The following is a 6,761-nucleotide window of genomic DNA, read 5'->3' as shown; positions in this document are numbered from 1 at the left end:
CAAGCCCGGCATGGCAGCTCGAAAGGCGGCTAAGCATTCAAGGAAGCACCGTCTGGAGCTTCAGAGCCGTTCCGCCTGACTTTTAACGTAGAGTACCGGGCGCAAACCACTAACTCAAGCCCGGCATGGCAGCTCGAAAGGCGGCTAAGCATTCAAGGAAGCACCGTCTGGAGCTTCAGAGCCGTTCCGCCTGACTTTTAACGTAGAGTACCGGGCGCAAACCACTAACTCAAGCCCGGCATGGCAGCTCGAAAGGCGGCTAAGCATTCAAGGAAGCACCGTCTGGAGCTTCAGAGCCGTTCCGCCTGACTTTTAACGTAGAGTACCGGGCGCAAACCACTAACTCAAGCCCGGCATGGCAGCTCGAAAGGCGGCTAAGCATTCAAGGAAGCACCGTCTGGAGCTTCAGAGCCGTTCCGCCTGACTTTTAACGTAGAGTACCGGGCGCAAACCACTAACTCAAGCCCGGCATGGCAGCTCGAAAGGCGGCTAAGCATTCAAGGAAGCACCGTCTGGAGCTTCAGAGCCGTTCCGCCTGACTTTTAACGTAGAGTACCGGGCGCAAACCACTAACTCAAGCCCGGCATGGCAGCTCGAAAGGCGGCTAAGCATTCAAGGAAGCACCGTCTGGAGCTTCAGAGCCGTTCCGCCTGACTTTTAACGTAGAGTACCGGGCGCAAACCACTAACTCAAGCCCGGCATGGCAGCTCGAAAGGCGGCTAAGCATTCAAGGAAGCACCGTCTGGAGCTTCAGAGCCGTTCCGCCTGACTTTTAACGTAGAGTACCGGGCGCAAACCACTAACTCAAGCCCGGCATGGCAGCTCGAAAGGCGGCTAAGCATTCAAGGAAGCACCGTCTGGAGCTTCAGAGCCGTTCCGCCTGACTTTTAACGTAGAGTACCGGGCGCAAACCACTAACTCAAGCCCGGCATGGCAGCTCGAAAGGCGGCTAAGCATTCAAGGAAGCACCGTCTGGAGCTTCAGAGCCGTTCCGCCTGACTTTTAACGTAGAGTACCGGGCGCAAACCACTAACTCAAGCCCGGCATGGCAGCTCGAAAGGCGGCTAAGCATTCAAGGAAGCACCGTCTGGAGCTTCAGAGCCGTTCCGCCTGACTTTTAACGTAGAGTACCGGGCGCAAACCACTAACTCAAGCCCGGCATGGCAGCTCGAAAGGCGGCTAAGCATTCAAGGAAGCACCGTCTGGAGCTTCAGAGCCGTTCCGCCTGACTTTTAACGTAGAGTACCGGGCGCAAACCACTAACTCAAGCCCGGCATGGCAGCTCGAAAGGCGGCTAAGCATTCAAGGAAGCACCGTCTGGAGCTTCAGAGCCGTTCCGCCTGACTTTTAACGTAGAGTACCGGGCGCAAACCACTAACTCAAGCCCGGCATGGCAGCTCGAAAGGCGGCTAAGCATTCAAGGAAGCACCGTCTGGAGCTTCAGAGCCGTTCCGCCTGACTTTTAACGTAGAGTACCGGGCGCAAACCACTAACTCAAGCCCGGCATGGCAGCTCGAAAGGCGGCTAAGCATTCAAGGAAGCACCGTCTGGAGCTTCAGAGCCGTTCCGCCTGACTTTTAACGTAGAGTACCGGGCGCAAACCACTAACTCAAGCCCGGCATGGCAGCTCGAAAGGCGGCTAAGCATTCAAGGAAGCACCGTCTGGAGCTTCAGAGCCGTTCCGCCTGACTTTTAACGTAGAGTACCGGGCGCAAACCACTAACTCAAGCCCGGCATGGCAGCTCGAAAGGCGGCTAAGCATTCAAGGAAGCACCGTCTGGAGCTTCAGAGCCGTTCCGCCTGACTTTTAACGTAGAGTACCGGGCGCAAACCACTAACTCAAGCCCGGCATGGCAGCTCGAAAGGCGGCTAAGCATTCAAGGAAGCACCGTCTGGAGCTTCAGAGCCGTTCCGCCTGACTTTTAACGTAGAGTACCGGGCGCAAACCACTAACTCAAGCCCGGCATGGCAGCTCGAAAGGCGGCTAAGCATTCAAGGAAGCACCGTCTGGAGCTTCAGAGCCGTTCCGCCTGACTTTTAACGTAGAGTACCGGGCGCAAACCACTAACTCAAGCCCGGCATGGCAGCTCGAAAGGCGGCTAAGCATTCAAGGAAGCACCGTCTGGAGCTTCAGAGCCGTTCCGCCTGACTTTTAACGTAGAGTACCGGGCGCAAACCACTAACTCAAGCCCGGCATGGCAGCTCGAAAGGCGGCTAAGCATTCAAGGAAGCACCGTCTGGAGCTTCAGAGCCGTTCCGCCTGACTTTTAACGTAGAGTACCGGGCGCAAACCACTAACTCAAGCCCGGCATGGCAGCTCGAAAGGCGGCTAAGCATTCAAGGAAGCACCGTCTGGAGCTTCAGAGCCGTTCCGCCTGACTTTTAACGTAGAGTACCGGGCGCAAACCACTAACTCAAGCCCGGCATGGCAGCTCGAAAGGCGGCTAAGCATTCAAGGAAGCACCGTCTGGAGCTTCAGAGCCGTTCCGCCTGACTTTTAACGTAGAGTACCGGGCGCAAACCACTAACTCAAGCCCGGCATGGCAGCTCGAAAGGCGGCTAAGCATTCAAGGAAGCACCGTCTGGAGCTTCAGAGCCGTTCCGCCTGACTTTTAACGTAGAGTACCGGGCGCAAACCACTAACTCAAGCCCGGCATGGCAGCTCGAAAGGCGGCTAAGCATTCAAGGAAGCACCGTCTGGAGCTTCAGAGCCGTTCCGCCTGACTTTTAACGTAGAGTACCGGGCGCAAACCACTAACTCAAGCCCGGCATGGCAGCTCGAAAGGCGGCTAAGCATTCAAGGAAGCACCGTCTGGAGCTTCAGAGCCGTTCCGCCTGACTTTTAACGTAGAGTACCGGGCGCAAACCACTAACTCAAGCCCGGCATGGCAGCTCGAAAGGCGGCTAAGCATTCAAGGAAGCACCGTCTGGAGCTTCAGAGCCGTTCCGCCTGACTTTTAACGTAGAGTACCGGGCGCAAACCACTAACTCAAGCCCGGCATGGCAGCTCGAAAGGCGGCTAAGCATTCAAGGAAGCACCGTCTGGAGCTTCAGAGCCGTTCCGCCTGACTTTTAACGTAGAGTACCGGGCGCAAACCACTAACTCAAGCCCGGCATGGCAGCTCGAAAGGCGGCTAAGCATTCAAGGAAGCACCGTCTGGAGCTTCAGAGCCGTTCCGCCTGACTTTTAACGTAGAGTACCGGGCGCAAACCACTAACTCAAGCCCGGCATGGCAGCTCGAAAGGCGGCTAAGCATTCAAGGAAGCACCGTCTGGAGCTTCAGAGCCGTTCCGCCTGACTTTTAACGTAGAGTACCGGGCGCAAACCACTAACTCAAGCCCGGCATGGCAGCTCGAAAGGCGGCTAAGCATTCAAGGAAGCACCGTCTGGAGCTTCAGAGCCGTTCCGCCTGACTTTTAACGTAGAGTACCGGGCGCAAACCACTAACTCAAGCCCGGCATGGCAGCTCGAAAGGCGGCTAAGCATTCAAGGAAGCACCGTCTGGAGCTTCAGAGCCGTTCCGCCTGACTTTTAACGTAGAGTACCGGGCGCAAACCACTAACTCAAGCCCGGCATGGCAGCTCGAAAGGCGGCTAAGCATTCAAGGAAGCACCGTCTGGAGCTTCAGAGCCGTTCCGCCTGACTTTTAACGTAGAGTACCGGGCGCAAACCACTAACTCAAGCCCGGCATGGCAGCTCGAAAGGCGGCTAAGCATTCAAGGAAGCACCGTCTGGAGCTTCAGAGCCGTTCCGCCTGACTTTTAACGTAGAGTACCGGGCGCAAACCACTAACTCAAGCCCGGCATGGCAGCTCGAAAGGCGGCTAAGCATTCAAGGAAGCACCGTCTGGAGCTTCAGAGCCGTTCCGCCTGACTTTTAACGTAGAGTACCGGGCGCAAACCACTAACTCAAGCCCGGCATGGCAGCTCGAAAGGCGGCTAAGCATTCAAGGAAGCACCGTCTGGAGCTTCAGAGCCGTTCCGCCTGACTTTTAACGTAGAGTACCGGGCGCAAACCACTAACTCAAGCCCGGCATGGCAGCTCGAAAGGCGGCTAAGCATTCAAGGAAGCACCGTCTGGAGCTTCAGAGCCGTTCCGCCTGACTTTTAACGTAGAGTACCGGGCGCAAACCACTAACTCAAGCCCGGCATGGCAGCTCGAAAGGCGGCTAAGCATTCAAGGAAGCACCGTCTGGAGCTTCAGAGCCGTTCCGCCTGACTTTTAACGTAGAGTACCGGGCGCAAACCACTAACTCAAGCCCGGCATGGCAGCTCGAAAGGCGGCTAAGCATTCAAGGAAGCACCGTCTGGAGCTTCAGAGCCGTTCCGCCTGACTTTTAACGTAGAGTACCGGGCGCAAACCACTAACTCAAGCCCGGCATGGCAGCTCGAAAGGCGGCTAAGCATTCAAGGAAGCACCGTCTGGAGCTTCAGAGCCGTTCCGCCTGACTTTTAACGTAGAGTACCGGGCGCAAACCACTAACTCAAGCCCGGCATGGCAGCTCGAAAGGCGGCTAAGCATTCAAGGAAGCACCGTCTGGAGCTTCAGAGCCGTTCCGCCTGACTTTTAACGTAGAGTACCGGGCGCAAACCACTAACTCAAGCCCGGCATGGCAGCTCGAAAGGCGGCTAAGCATTCAAGGAAGCACCGTCTGGAGCTTCAGAGCCGTTCCGCCTGACTTTTAACGTAGAGTACCGGGCGCAAACCACTAACTCAAGCCCGGCATGGCAGCTCGAAAGGCGGCTAAGCATTCAAGGAAGCACCGTCTGGAGCTTCAGAGCCGTTCCGCCTGACTTTTAACGTAGAGTACCGGGCGCAAACCACTAACTCAAGCCCGGCATGGCAGCTCGAAAGGCGGCTAAGCATTCAAGGAAGCACCGTCTGGAGCTTCAGAGCCGTTCCGCCTGACTTTTAACGTAGAGTACCGGGCGCAAACCACTAACTCAAGCCCGGCATGGCAGCTCGAAAGGCGGCTAAGCATTCAAGGAAGCACCGTCTGGAGCTTCAGAGCCGTTCCGCCTGACTTTTAACGTAGAGTACCGGGCGCAAACCACTAACTCAAGCCCGGCATGGCAGCTCGAAAGGCGGCTAAGCATTCAAGGAAGCACCGTCTGGAGCTTCAGAGCCGTTCCGCCTGACTTTTAACGTAGAGTACCGGGCGCAAACCACTAACTCAAGCCCGGCATGGCAGCTCGAAAGGCGGCTAAGCATTCAAGGAAGCACCGTCTGGAGCTTCAGAGCCGTTCCGCCTGACTTTTAACGTAGAGTACCGGGCGCAAACCACTAACTCAAGCCCGGCATGGCAGCTCGAAAGGCGGCTAAGCATTCAAGGAAGCACCGTCTGGAGCTTCAGAGCCGTTCCGCCTGACTTTTAACGTAGAGTACCGGGCGCAAACCACTAACTCAAGCCCGGCATGGCAGCTCGAAAGGCGGCTAAGCATTCAAGGAAGCACCGTCTGGAGCTTCAGAGCCGTTCCGCCTGACTTTTAACGTAGAGTACCGGGCGCAAACCACTAACTCAAGCCCGGCATGGCAGCTCGAAAGGCGGCTAAGCATTCAAGGAAGCACCGTCTGGAGCTTCAGAGCCGTTCCGCCTGACTTTTAACGTAGAGTACCGGGCGCAAACCACTAACTCAAGCCCGGCATGGCAGCTCGAAAGGCGGCTAAGCATTCAAGGAAGCACCGTCTGGAGCTTCAGAGCCGTTCCGCCTGACTTTTAACGTAGAGTACCGGGCGCAAACCACTAACTCAAGCCCGGCATGGCAGCTCGAAAGGCGGCTAAGCATTCAAGGAAGCACCGTCTGGAGCTTCAGAGCCGTTCCGCCTGACTTTTAACGTAGAGTACCGGGCGCAAACCACTAACTCAAGCCCGGCATGGCAGCTCGAAAGGCGGCTAAGCATTCAAGGAAGCACCGTCTGGAGCTTCAGAGCCGTTCCGCCTGACTTTTAACGTAGAGTACCGGGCGCAAACCACTAACTCAAGCCCGGCATGGCAGCTCGAAAGGCGGCTAAGCATTCAAGGAAGCACCGTCTGGAGCTTCAGAGCCGTTCCGCCTGACTTTTAACGTAGAGTACCGGGCGCAAACCACTAACTCAAGCCCGGCATGGCAGCTCGAAAGGCGGCTAAGCATTCAAGGAAGCACCGTCTGGAGCTTCAGAGCCGTTCCGCCTGACTTTTAACGTAGAGTACCGGGCGCAAACCACTAACTCAAGCCCGGCATGGCAGCTCGAAAGGCGGCTAAGCATTCAAGGAAGCACCGTCTGGAGCTTCAGAGCCGTTCCGCCTGACTTTTAACGTAGAGTACCGGGCGCAAACCACTAACTCAAGCCCGGCATGGCAGCTCGAAAGGCGGCTAAGCATTCAAGGAAGCACCGTCTGGAGCTTCAGAGCCGTTCCGCCTGACTTTTAACGTAGAGTACCGGGCGCAAACCACTAACTCAAGCCCGGCATGGCAGCTCGAAAGGCGGCTAAGCATTCAAGGAAGCACCGTCTGGAGCTTCAGAGCCGTTCCGCCTGACTTTTAACGTAGAGTACCGGGCGCAAACCACTAACTCAAGCCCGGCATGGCAGCTCGAAAGGCGGCTAAGCATTCAAGGAAGCACCGTCTGGAGCTTCAGAGCCGTTCCGCCTGACTTTTAACGTAGAGTACCGGGCGCAAACCACTAACTCAAGCCCGGCATGGCAGCTCGAAAGGCGGCTAAGCATTCAAGGAAGCACCGTCTGGAGCTTCAGAGCCGTTCCGCCTGACTTTTAACGTAG

Source organism: Syngnathus typhle, unplaced genomic scaffold (genome assembly GCF_033458585.1).
Source record: "Syngnathus typhle isolate RoL2023-S1 ecotype Sweden unplaced genomic scaffold, RoL_Styp_1.0 HiC_scaffold_163, whole genome shotgun sequence".
In the NCBI taxonomy this organism is placed as follows: Eukaryota; Metazoa; Chordata; class Actinopteri; order Syngnathiformes; family Syngnathidae; genus Syngnathus; species Syngnathus typhle.
Note: the sequence above shows the minus strand (reverse complement) of the source record.